Source organism: Tamandua tetradactyla, chromosome 5 (assembly GCF_023851605.1).
Source record: "Tamandua tetradactyla isolate mTamTet1 chromosome 5, mTamTet1.pri, whole genome shotgun sequence".
Classification (NCBI taxonomy): Eukaryota; Metazoa; Chordata; class Mammalia; order Pilosa; family Myrmecophagidae; genus Tamandua; species Tamandua tetradactyla.
The window spans coordinates 75,657,477-75,671,468 of record NC_135331.1 but is presented as its reverse complement, the minus strand read 5'-3'; the positions used below and the strand labels follow the sequence as shown (position 1 = coordinate 75,671,468).

Genomic DNA, 13,992 nt, shown 5'->3' with positions numbered 1-13,992 from the left:
TTCATATTTAAAATATTATCCATCACAAGATGATGTGATAAAAGTAGTACTGCCACCTGATGGTAGCACTTCTCAATTGCAGGTCCTCGTTTTCATGTTTAATTACTGCTCTGGGGTTATAATATATTTCCCCATTGGTAATTTTCCTTCTATCCCTTTGTTAAGTAGTGAAAATCCTCACTTAAGGATTGACTCAAAACATAAAGTTGTAGAGAAACAACTATACCATGGTCAAATAATCAAGCCATAATTAAATTAAAGTTTCAAAATTATTGGGAATTCTAAATCTTTATTACATTGCAAATGGCTTAATGAAACTTATGAAAACTTACTTATTTACTGGACTTATTTGAGGATATGTCACAAAAATTAGATTATTCAGTGAAAGTCCATGTATAGTAAAGGGAAATATCAAACAAGTTACTTGGAAATTCAAGTAAAACTAACATTTCACTTTAATTCATTCAAAAGACTCTTTAAAAGCAGGAGGTTGATTTTTTAATTCTGAATTAATCTTTATGACTTGAGGCATAGTTGATAAATATGTTTTCTATAAAACTTTAATTTACTTATGTATATAAAAATTGATAAATAAATGAAAATCATAACCATAAAAAGAGAAATGCCAAAATGGCTAACATATTAGCTAATGAGTTTGAAATTTTTAGATGAAATTTTATCCTCTTGAGGTTTAAATTCTGTTTATAGCTAACAAAATGAGGTTTCCTGTTTCTGAGAAAGGGGAAAGTCCACAAATTCTTTTAAACATCAACCATGTCTTAATAAACTGCATTTGATTTAAAAGTAAATGAACCCGAATCAGCTAGATTAGATTTCTTTTGAAATACACATTGGTTAATTAAAAGGGGGCGGGGGTGGTTGAAGAAGAGGTTTGGCAGAGAATATTTTTGGCTTCCCCAAAGATTGAAACATTCAGAGAAAAAAAAAATAGTTGACGTTATTTGCCAAGTTTCAAATATAGTTTGTTTCTCCAATATGTTAAAAAAAAATGGTATTAACTTTCCCTGAAATGAACTCCTATAGTTAACTATAGAACATTCACAATGACAAATTTCTTAAATGGAGAAAATGAAAGGAGAAGTACAAAAATTACAATATATTGCTACTGAATTCTTTTTTGGCTGGATCTAATGCAAAGGAGTCTTGTCTTCTTGAACTTCTCAGTTCAATTTGAGGCAGACATTAGCCAATAATTCATCACACTTTTTAACCCACTGTCTAGGTGGCCAAGTGGGTAAAGCACAAACTTGCAGGGAGATGTCTCCTCAAGGCCCACCATATTCACCATTCACTTGATATAGAAAATTGAAGACAATCGTTGACTCTGAGCCTGATATTTACACCAATGAGAGCCAACCCCAAATTGGACTGCACTGATGAGGAGAGGAAGGACAGAAACTGCTCTTAACCCACAACTATGCTTATTTGTCAGGATTCTCCAGAGAAACAAAAAGCAACCAGATATGTATATGTATATGTACATGTACACACACACACACATATATATAAAGAGATTTATTATAAGGAACTGGCTTATGCAACCATTGGGGCTGGCAAATGCAAAGCTTGGAGGGCAGGCAGCAAGTTGGAAACTCTAATAATAGTGATTCTGATGACCATAGTCCACATTCTGCAGGGGAAGCTGACCTGGTGGCTCTTCTGGCAGAAACCAATGTTAAAGTTGAGATAGAAATTCTTCTTCTGACTTCTGAGGGCCTTAGTTCTGGTTTTACAACTGAATGGGTAAGGAGACTCCAGATATTGCTGAGGGCAATCCCCCTTGTTGATCATAGATGCAATCCACTGATTCTAAATGCAAGTCCCATTCATGAAATACCCTCACAATAACAAGTCAACTAGCACTTGACCAAAGAACTAAACCCCATGACCTAGCCAAGTCGAGAGAAGGAATTAACCATCACACTGTGCCATAGCTAAGAATTAAAAGAAACCATCTTTAATAAATGGCCAATAAGATGAAATGATGCTCAACTTCATTAGTAACAATGAAATAGCTAAAATGAAATCATGATGTTTTATATTTTATATTCACCAGTCATGTTCACCTATCAGATTGAGAGAGATTACAAAGACAGATAGAACCTAGTGTTGGGAGGATATAAAGAAAAAGCATTTTCTTATAACTTCTTATTTTAAGATTTCTGGAGAGAAATTTGACAAAATGCAACCCAAAATCCAACAATTCCATGTCAAAAAAAAATTATCCTAAAGAAATGAAGATATATCCTAAGATGTATGCACAGAGATATTCCTTGAAAATATTAGAATTTCAGAAACTTATAAGCAACCCAAAAGTCTGACAATAGGAATTGGTTGCATGTGTGATGACATATAAGATAATCATTAAAAGTGATATTGCAGAATAAGTAATAAAATGGAAATAAAACCATGTTAAAATTCATACAGATAAAGGAATTCTTCTCACACTTCCACTCTTTCTGGTGGAGTGCTTGAAGACTCAGTACCTCAATATCCCCTTTATGCCAGTTTAAAGTCTCATGACTTTAAATACCATCTTTAAGTTAACATCTCCCAAGTGAGCGTCTGTCACTTAAACCTCTTCCTGTACTCCAGACCAAATCTCCACTTGTATACAAAAATCTCGAAACTTAACACATACAAAACCAAATTCCTGAGTTTCCAGGTCCTAAAAAAGCTTACTTCTTCCAGAGTCTACCTCATCTCAATTGATGATAACTTCATAATTCTAGGTATTCAAGCTAAAAAAAAAGTCTTAACTCCACACTAGTTTTCATATCTTTACGTTCAAGCCATTGTCAAATCCTGTCAACGTTACTTTCACAATGTACTCATAGTCTGACAATTCCTCATCATGTCTGGTGCTTATTAATCTGATCCAAGCTATCATGGCTCACTGGCCTCATTTGTCTTCCCTTATGGTCTATTCTCAACACAGCAACCAGAGTGATCCTATGAAACCATAAGTCGGAACACAAACCATCTGATAATTTCCCATTTGTGGTAGTTAGATTCAGATGTCAACTTGGCCAGGTGAAGGCACCTAGTTCTCTTGCTGTGAACATGAGCCAATGGTATGTGAACCTCATCTGTGGCTGATTTACATCTGCAGTCGGCTAGGAGGTGTGCCTGCTGCAATGAAGGACGTTTGACTTAATTGGCTGGTGCTTAAATGAGAGAGCACAACACAGTACAACCCAGCAGCTCAGCATACCTCACCTCACCACTCGCAGCTCAGCCCAGGCCTTTGGAGATGTAGAAAGGAATCACCCTGGGGAAGGACGTCAAAACCCAGAGGCCTGAAGAGAAGGCCAGCAGAGACCACCCTGTGCCTTCCCATGTAAGAAAGAACCTCAGTGGAAAGTTAGCTGCCTTTCCTCTGAAGAACTAAGAAATAAATCCCCTTTTATTAAAAGCCAATCCATCTCTGGTGTGTTGCGTTCTGGCAGCTAGCAAACTAGAACACCATCTCACTCCAAAGAAAAGCCAGGTCCTGATGGCCAACAAGCTCCTTCATGACCTGGCTGACCCTTATCATCAGGAGTCCCTCCTACCTACCTCTTTCTCACTCACTCTGCTGGAGCTGCACTTGCCTCTGTGGCTCCTTGCACATCCGGACACTCACTTGCCATTCTTTCTGACCAGAACACCTTACCCTAAAATATTCATAAGTCTCATCTTCTCATCTTCTTCAGGTCTCCTTCAAGAGTCAAACGTGGTTTCTTCCCTAAACCTCTGCGTGTCCTTCCTATTCCTCTTTTCCTGCTTGTATTCTTCATGGCATTTATTAACTTCTAAGACGCTATGTAATTTACTTATTTATCTTGTCTATTTTCTGAGTCCTCACCCCCACCCATACAACCCCAGGAGGACTGTAAGTGCCACAGGGACAAAAATTTTCATCTGAGTCTCTGCTTGCATCCCCAGTGCCTAGAAAAATGCTTGACACATGGTAGATGTTCCACTAATAATTGTTCGATGAATGGTAAAGATAGATACCAAGAATAAACAGTTATCGCTGAATACTGGACTTTGGGATGACTTTGTTCTTTTTTTGTGCATGTATTATTTTTACAATTGGGTAAACATTTTCACATTAAATATACATAACATAGATTTTCTGCCACATGAGTATTATTTCAACCTAAGTCTGTGTACACACAGCTATGTTAAAACTTGGTTATGAAAGTGAAGACTTAAGATGTACAGAGTTTCTATTTGGTAATGGCTGGTGGTGATGGTAGCAGAGCACTGAGAATGTAATTAACAGCACTGAGATATATATATATGTATGTGATTTCAAGGGGGAAATAGTAGACTGTGTAGATGGCAACAGAATAAAAGTTTTTAAAAATCCATGGAACTACACCATACAAACAAGGAAACTAAATTAAACCATGAACTAAAGATAACAGTATCAGTATAAAAATGTGTTATCAATTGTAATAAACGTTCCACAACCATGCAAGGTGTTAATAGTTCAATGGTATATGGAAATCCTGAGTTTTATGCATGATTGTTCGATAAACCCACAACCTCTCTAATAAAGAATCCGTGTTTATACTGCAGAGAGTGCCCATGAATCATTATAGCCTGCATCATTGTAACTGGATAGCCTTCTGTACAACTTAAATGTTTGTCATATATGCCTGAAAACAAATGTAGCCGTTGCTGGGCTCGCTCCCTCCGTGTATTCCATCTCACATCTCAGTTTTTACAGACACACAAAATGGTGGGACCATGTAAAGCAAATGTTCTATTCCTAAACAAAGCATCTGTCTTGAATCCAGGATTTCCCCTTCGTGAAATGAGCAGCCCCTCTCTCTCTTTGCCTTGAGCAGAAAGTGTCCATTTACAGTTCTCAGTTACCTCCCTGTCCCTCTGTTCATTTCCTGGATTCTCAAGTCCATGCTGCATTCACAGCGCTTCCTCAAGGAGCAGCACATGATGAGGGCAGGATATTGGTGCCATGCATTTGGTTCATGTAAGTTGTTCTGATTTCTAATTTTTTACTAAATAAGAGGGGGCAATTAAGGTCTGATATCACACACTGAGTTTATTCAGCAGCATGGCTGGGACTTCAATTCTGTGAGCTAACTGCTTTTCTAAATTCATATCACTAGAAAAACTTTTGCTTTAAACATCACAGAATATAGGAGATGGGAAGAACTTTAGAGATTACCAAGGGAACCAAGGCTCAGAGAGGTCTCTCCTTCCCCTACCATTGCAGTGTCCCTTATACTTCTCAGCTGTACCGAGTACAGTGCTCTGGTTTACCATACTGTAATCAAATTTCAACTTTTTCAGTTACCTCACCCGGGAGCATACTGGGTATTAGGGGCCTAGCCCTGGAGTGACTGGGCAGGCACAAGGCAACCATAGGGGCTACAAGGTCTGAAGACAATGAAAAGGGTCCACACTTCGCTGCCTGTTCTCACACTTCCTCTGAGATGAGATCTTGTCAGCAGAATGTTGATACCAGACATGTCAACCTATGATCTGGTTTGAAAGCTGTCATTTTTAGACTACCTTTCCACGTGTCCCTCCTAATTACATTTCTGATATAACCCCATTTCTACTTTGCTGATATTTTCAGTTTTAATGCAGGGAAATACTTTGAAAATGCTTTGCAATTTTTCCCTCAACATGGCATCAGGAATGGCCCTGAATTTCCACAATAGAGAGGAACAGAGTGTAGTTGAGTAAACAATCTCTGCAATCAAGACAAGACTTAGAAACTCACTCTGAAATACTTTTTCCCATATATTTGAATTTATGTGACAAGGAATTTAATCTCACTGAGGTTGTTTGTCATATGTAAATAGGTATAATAATAGAAATTTATAGCACTATGTATGCTATAAATTTTATAGCAAATGATAACCTTTATAATCAGAAATGTCACCTGTGATTTTAGTTTTATTTAATTCTTACTGAATGGATAAAACATAGATGCACTGGCAGTCACGGATGGACACCATCTTCAGAAAGCCAGTGTGGCCTGAAGAACTCCTTTTGACATCTTCTTAAATGCACTATAAGGATGGAGGAACTACTGGATTCTTGGCAAAAATGTAGTGACACAGTAGACACTGTAGCCATTGCTAATGAAATGTTTGCAGAGGGCAAACATGTTCCAACTGTCAGCAAAGCAAATACCAGAATGGCAGGAGGTCACCTGATATTTGAAAGACAAACTGTGATGATGGTAATTAAAAGATGAAAAAATCCAAAATAGTTTAATGTCGCATAAGCTATTATTTAGAAGCCAAATTGTTTAAATTCAGAAGAATTCTCTGGCCAAATCCTCCCAACGACCAGAAAGGGGTGGTGATGTGCCCAAGTTCAGACAACAACTTTGAATAAGAATCTCTCGACAATTCCTGATGATGTTTAAGTGTTTATTCTTGTAATAATTTAGCCAAAATTACGTTTTCGTTTTTATGGATGAAAGACTACTAATTATTCAATGCTATTAAGAGAGAGTGCTTTATGCACAAAACCCATGAGGTGGAAATACTGTTTTCCCATTTAAGAGATGAGGAAACTGAGACTCTGAGAGGTCAGGAAACAGCTTCAAAGCTGCATAACTGGCATGTTATGTAATAGATAGAGTAATGCTTCAAATTCAGATCCAACTCCACAGTTGGTGCCCTTTGCATTACCTTTCCTTTTACTCTCAACTTTTGGAAGATGGGTTATTGAAGATACCAGAGTAACTAATTATCTTGGTAATTTACAAGAAAAATGGTGGTCCTGGTTTGGAGCCCCTCTGAAATGCCACCCCCAAGCAAGGTCAGCGGGCACTTTTGAGACATTGGTTCCCATAGAAACTTTAGCAAGTACATTTCAGAGCACATCAAGGGTAGAGTACAAAGATATGGCCCTTTCTACACACATGAATGTCCACCATAATTCTACAATTATTGCTAGAAAGAAATATCAGTCCACAAAATAACCTGTGGCAGAATGAAAATGTGCCAGGTTTGGAGTCAGAAGATCTAGGCACAGGACACATCTCCACCAGTTTACACTTATACGACCTTAGAGCAAGGCTCTTAACCTTTCTTATAAAATGAGATTAAGCAAGGCTTTGAAGAATTAAATAAGATCAATTAATAATACGCATATCCCTTGAAACATTGTCAAGCAATCAACAAATATTTACAGAATGCGATATTCTGATAAGAAGTAATATATTTAAGTTTAAAACACAGTCCCTGTCTTCAAGGAATTGACAAGCTAAGTGTAAAACAAATGCAACTAAATGTAGGAAAAAGCAAAACAAAAAAATTGGACCTCTGTGTGTCTTTCCCTACTATTTCCAGGTCATAGGTAATGTTGATGTAAGTATATTTGTCACAAAACATTTCTCTTTCCTTTAGAATTTTTTTCTTAGAATAAATTTCTAATTTAAAATTATGTCTATTAGCTATTGTTTAAGGACTGCTCTCGCTGTCTATTGCTGAAATCATGAATCACCCCTAAACTAAGTGGCTTAAAACGAAAACAGTCATTTTAGATGGTCATTATTCCTAAAAGTTCTGGGCTTGACTGAGCTCAGCTTGGCAGTTCTTTCTGTGAGCCTCTCCGATGGCTTGAGTACACTGGTGGCTGGTCCAGGAATCATTTCAGCAGCCTGGTGATTGCTGCTGCCTGTGACTCAAGACCTGATCTCTGCCAGAACACACACACGTGACCTGTCTGTGTGGCTTCTCCAAGTGGTCTCTCCACTTCCTCATGACATGGTGCCTAGATTCCAGAAACAAGCACCCAGAGAAATCCAGGAAGAAGCCATATTGCTTTCTCTGACCTATTCTCAGAAGTCACATAGCATCACTTTGCAGTCACAGACCCACCCAGATTCGAGAGGAGTAACTTCATCCTCACCTATCAACGTGAGTAACGTCAATGTCATATTGGAAGAAATCTTGTGGTGACCATCTTGGAAAGCACAGTCTGCGATGGGGCATCATAAGTAGAATTCGAAGGTACATGTTTGAGGGGAAAAGATAGTGAATTTGTCTCCACCCACCCACCCACCCCACATAGTCCTTTATTAACAATGCATTTGCTGGTGCATATTAATCTTGCTCAAAATATTAAGCCTTCCTTTACCAACTTGCTATGTCCTGGCCACCTCTGGGCCTTTGCCTCTCCCTCCACACTTTCCTTGCATGCTCTTCATTGAATAATTTTCTACTTATATTCTTTGTCTGAGCTTGAAGGTCACCTCACTGGAGAAGCTTCCTATGGCTCCCAGACTAAGTTAATTTCCCCTTTTATGCACATGAATGGCCTGCTGTAGTCTCCATCACAGCACTTTGCACACTTGTGATTATTTAAATCTTTATAAAGAAATGTTTGGGCCACTGTTCTTCGCTGGAATGTGAGCTCACTGGGGAGAAGCCATGTCCCGCGTGCCCCCTTTGGTACCCCAGCACCACCTAAGGAGCCTGGCACAGGAGAGGTGCTCAGTCATGCAGTTGTTGAGTGCCCGCCCGGCTCTGCCTTTCCAGCTACTTGTGCTGGGTACTACCAACTCAAATGCCTCTTGGGTGGGGAGGTCAGCAGTGAATCAGGCCAAGTGGTGAGAAATCTGGTAAATTATAGCACAAGCACATCTAAAGGCCTTCAAATACACATCGAAAGCAAAACAACAAAAACAAAAGCACTGTGTACTGAATAAAATATATTTTCAGTTGTCTCCAGTTCACAGGCCATCTTCCAGCTGTGGTTCAACTTGTGTTCTCTCAGCTGGAAATACATCCCTGTATCAGGCAGCAGTCGATCGCAGAGCACTCATGACCCAGGAGTGCTCTTCCAGAGGCCATGCAGACATGCTCTCAGGACTTTCACCACCTTTGCTCTAACATGAACTCTGAACACAGCAAAGGATGCCATTTAAACCCTGTGCCCATCTGTCATCATCTGCCCCTTTCCACAGTCCTCTTCTATTCATTGCATTTAGTGCCTATCGAGAACTTTAGGCATTGCCCAGTTCAATCCATTCATTTTTTCAGATGAAGAAACCAGGGCAAATGGCTCACTGAGAAGTCACAAAACTGGTTCATTGGAGATGTGAGAAGACAGCCTGCAGTGTCCTGGGTGCTGCCCAGTGATTTCCTCTTGTTGCCACAACATCTGAGATGAACCTCAGGTTGACTGCTGGAATTGGAGCAATGTGAAAATATCAGATGCAGAAATGGTTTCATCCTGTGTCTATTTTAGCATAAAATATGAATATGCATGGGAACATACACTCCCACACATTGCTCTTCTTTAATTCTGGGCATGACCCAGACTAGGATCTGGAATTGATCCCTTGCTAATGAGGGACAACCAAAAGGCAAAGACTTAATGTTGCAAATTGTTTACAGTTGGCCGCAAATAATGTGATAATGGAATATTTATGGATCTCAGGTTTGGTAGCTCAAATGAATGATGGATTGAGAAATGTGTGCCACTTTCCAAGCCTTACACACAGGTGCAACCACCCCCCACCCCCCACTAATGGAATATGCTAAAGCACACAGCCGAAAATTGACTGAGCTGTCTGAATACTCCAAGCTGACTCGTTTGCAAGATGGTTCTTTTCATGAATCCTCAGGAAGTAAAGACAGGATATTAGTTTATGTACAGTGAAGAAAACTGATGTGACCTTGCCTTCCAGCAGTGCTGTCAGGCTGAGGAAAAGAAAGATGTGTAAAATGGCCCGAGATTTAAGTCCATTTCATGGCCCATCTGGCTCGCCAAGTGCCAGGCTCCTCATCTCACGCCCTCAGACTCCTGCGTGACTGTGCTTTGCTTTTGCATTTTAAGTTCCTCAGAACTCTGGAAAACACTCCAACCTGTAATGCCGAGGCCTCTACCCCTCCCCCACACCTCCAAACACCAGTGCCAAACACAAACCACCTTGCTGCCTCTGTCTAATCACAATATTTCAACGTAACAGAGAGGCTGTCTGTGCTTTATCTTTCACTGCATTTTTACGGGGGACAATATATTTTCATTCTTTCTTCCTCTGATACTGTAACAATCTTTTCTAAATTAAATATATAATGAATTTCTCATATGACTTCATTCCGAGGCTCCTTTTAAGCTCTCATTAAATATCTCCACGCTGTCTGACAGTTATTTCTCACCAGCTTGTTACCTTAGAGACTGCCTGGCATGAACAGAGGTGTGTAGTGTGTGGAGAGAGAGGGAGTGAGGAGCCAGGTGGGTGGACCCACCCAGGCCAGACAGGAATGGCCAGAGCCTGGCTGGCACTGGGGACAGCCCGGGAGCAAGAGAAATGGGCCTTTGAGAAGCCAAGAGTTCATCCTAGTCACCTCTTCATCCCCAGAGTGGAACACTGTCCCAGGCACAGCAAGGCTCTGTGGGGATATTTGGTGGAGGAAAAGGCAGAGTGGGAGTAGAGGAGAAAGAACTAGAAGAAGGGTAGGAAAGAAAAATGGATGGGGTCAGCTGAAGGCTGGGGAGCCCAAGAAAAGGCAGGGGAAAAGCTCAGCTCCAGAGATTAGGAAGAAGACTTTGATTGATGAGTAGATTTCATTCAAGACAAGATGTGCATAATGAGGGCAAAATATGCTTCCTTGAGGGCTATAGATGCTACAAAGAGACTGGAGCATCTGAAAACATGCTCTGCAGCCCATGCAAGCAGCCTCAGCCAAGGGGCTGGGCAGGTACAGGGACAGCAAGAAGGTGGAGCCAAGGCAAGGGGAAGGAGGCTGGACCCAAGGCCAAAGTGGCAATTGCGGGCTTGATGGAAACATTGAATACGGTGAAAGTGGACCAACAGCCACAATGCCCAGGAGAAGATCATTCAGGAACACACTTCACTTTTCTAATGGTTGTAAATATCTGGATTTACTGATCAAATTCCATAACTTGTCTGAAAGACAAGGAGAAAGCAGGGATCTGATGCTAGCTGCAGTTATAGCTGCTTCGTGCTGGCTTTTTTGCAGCCATTCTCTTTGGCACATGGTCTTTGTAGAGTTTAACAAGAATTGGGAAGATATAATAAATGGCTAATTCATATGACTACTACAGATCTGTGGGTGTCACTCAATGCGCCAATGAAAAAATCCGGATATTTGAGCTATATTTGTCATTAGGTAATAAAATTGTGTGGGATAGTGTCATTTTGGCACTTTTTATTTTGTTGTCAATCTGAAACTGGAGATGCTTGCAAAAGTAATCATAAAAGAGGGGAATATTTTGATCAATATTTAGTAATCTAGGCCAGCCGACATTTTTCTGCAATCACATACACTGCTGCCCACAGGGTCATTTCCTGCAGCAGACTTCCCAACAGAATCTGAGATTATACGTTTAAAATGGCGATTGTCTGTTTATAACAGAATGAACTGTCCCCCAGGGTGTTTGGGTACAACTTCATTAGTTCCAATCTCAGCTGTTTAAAATGCCCAGGAAACAAATTGAAGTAGAGAAAGCCCCTTATCAGAAGTCAGGCTTTTCCACTCACTGGCAATGTGACCTTGGATAAATCCCTTAACCTTTCCAGCCCTGAGTCTTCTTAACTGTGAAATGAAAGATCTGGATGAGATGATCTTCCAAAAGCTTTTAACTCCAGCATCCCTAGATCCAGGCATTAAGGAGCAGCCAAAATCCCAGGTAGCCTAGAAAAGTCAGGACCTTCTGTCTAAGGTCTCCATTCCTCTGCCTTGGAGTCCGAGGCATTGGCCGGGATTGCAACAGGGGATGTTGGTTCCAGTGATTGCATGACACACGTGCTCAGGAAGACAGCCTCTGACACCTGAAAACGGTAGAGTACAAAGGCAATGCCTGGAAACAAGGACCCCACTACCCTCCTACCTGCATCCATTCTATGCTGCCTTGATTGACAATACTCACCAGGCAGAAGGGAGCGGGAGGGGACAGATGACAGGAGAAATGTAGGAAATGGAAGAGCAGGGAAGAGTCAATGTCCAGTTTTTTGCATTAGTTTAGCTTCAGGGTTTTTAAAAATAATTTTAGACTAGTTGCAAAAATAATATAGAGATTTCCCACAGGACTTTCACCCAGCTCACCCCAGTGTTAACATCTTGTCCAACAATGGTTCAAATTACTAGAACTAAGACATTAACACTGGGACAATGCAATTAACTAAACTGCAGACTTCATTCAGATTCCAATTTTCCCACTAATGTTCTTTTTCTGTTCCAAGATCCAATCCCAAGGTCTGATTTTAATTGGGACAAATTAAAATTGTCTTAACACCTAATAAAGCAGATAGAATTCTTAAGCCATGGAATCCTCTAGAAGTTAAGCCCCATAGCAGCTAAGACCTTATCAATTGTATTTATCCCAGGACACCCACCCTGAAACAGCGCCTGGGATGTAGTAGGGTTCAGGCGTGTCAAATGAATGAATGCCTGACTGAGCGGCCGGTTACATCACCTCACCTTTGTTTTTACAGAACAAAAGCTACCACAACCAATTTAATGTCAAGAGATTCTTACAGATATATTATTTTCTCTTGATTCCTAAATTCTCACGGTTACATAAAGATTTTCATACACATATTTATAATACAATTAGACTTGGTCTAGTAAGAAAATGAATAAAAGAATGGCAGAGACATAATCTCATTTCTAACCACCTGTAGATCCTGGGAAAATGCATCCATTATTTCTAACTCCGTTTCCTCCTCTATATATGGAGAGAATCAAATTACCTGATCTCTAAGAACCTTGTACCTTCAACTCCTTAACTCTCTGAAATAGGTTACAATAAAACATTCTCCTTATAATAAATTTATCAACTGTACCATGATATGAATGCCATTTGATTTTTCCAGCCTCATGCCCCCCTCCTCTGTGCCTCCCACTTAGGACGCCAGTACCGCTGAGTTCCTGTGATGCCCACACATACTCTCGCTGCAGCTCCTGGTCCCTGCTCAAATTATCTCCTCTGTCCTCCATCCTTCCACTGCTAACTCCACCACACAAGAGCTATCATTTTCATCACAGGACACCTCCTGCAAGAAGCCTTCCCTAATAGCACCCCTCCTGCTCCAACCTCCAATTTAGGCTAAATGTCCTCATCTGTGTTCCACTCAATATACTTCATCACCGCACTTCACATATAATTAACTGTAAACTCTAGAATGAACTTCTGGGCTGAAGGGACTTTTAATCTTATTACACCATATGTTAGGTACTTAGTAAAGTACTTTATTGAATAAATGCATGATCACCTTTCTTCAGCAAATTATACACACCAACATTAAACATACAGGATTCTTTAAACTAGCATTGATGCTAAGAATTAACAACCTCAGCAAAATCTTTTGGCAGCCCTATTGCCAAGTCTCCATTCTCTGTCTTATAAGAAAGCTGAATTCCAGGCCCAGATTCCCCTTTAAAAGAAAGTTTATTCTACAACCAACTAACAGATACCTGACCTTCCTTTTCCCTTCAAGTCATAACTTTGACATACAACAAGTATATTTCTGTTCTTCCCATGTTAGGGAGACTTGTCGCCCCAATAGAGTAAGAGCTGGTGTATTTTGACTGTGGCCTTAAAGTACTTAAAACACTGCCACACACTATATGCTGCTCAATAAAAAAAAAACAGTCCTTGGTGTAATCAAAAAGAGCAGAGAATATGAAGGCCATGCGCTGCCACGCTCCCAGCGCTTTATGACTCCTTCTTCAAACCATCATTTACGCTCACCCACAGCGACCCCAGCACTCCCCCAGCCTTCTCTGAGGCAGACGCAAACGCCCTCCTGCCTTGAGCCTGCTGGGGGTCAGGGCCTCATGGAGGGATAGAGGTGTTTAAAGAGTCTTAGATCAGCGCTTACTTCGGCAGCACATGTACTAAAAATTGGAACAATACAGAGAAGATCAGCATGGCCCCTGTGCAAGGATGACACACAAATTCGTGAAGCATTCCATATTTTTTTAAAAAGAAAAAAATAAATAAATGAAGAGTCTTAGA

At 40.3% G+C, this 13,992-nt stretch overlaps 1 long non-coding RNA gene and 1 other non-coding gene across 2 annotated transcripts in view; one reads left to right on the top strand and one right to left on the bottom strand.

Moving 5' to 3' along the window:
• The window catches only part of LOC143682527 (uncharacterized), a 108,362-nt gene that overhangs the window by 10,388 nt on the left and 83,982 nt on the right, over positions 1-13,992 (bottom strand). The gene's annotated exons all lie outside the window — the stretch shown is intronic.
• Positions 13,848-13,955, top strand: LOC143685295 (U6 spliceosomal RNA). Its single transcript, XR_013176542.1, has one exon. It is a non-coding gene; the product is annotated as a U6 spliceosomal RNA (small nuclear RNA).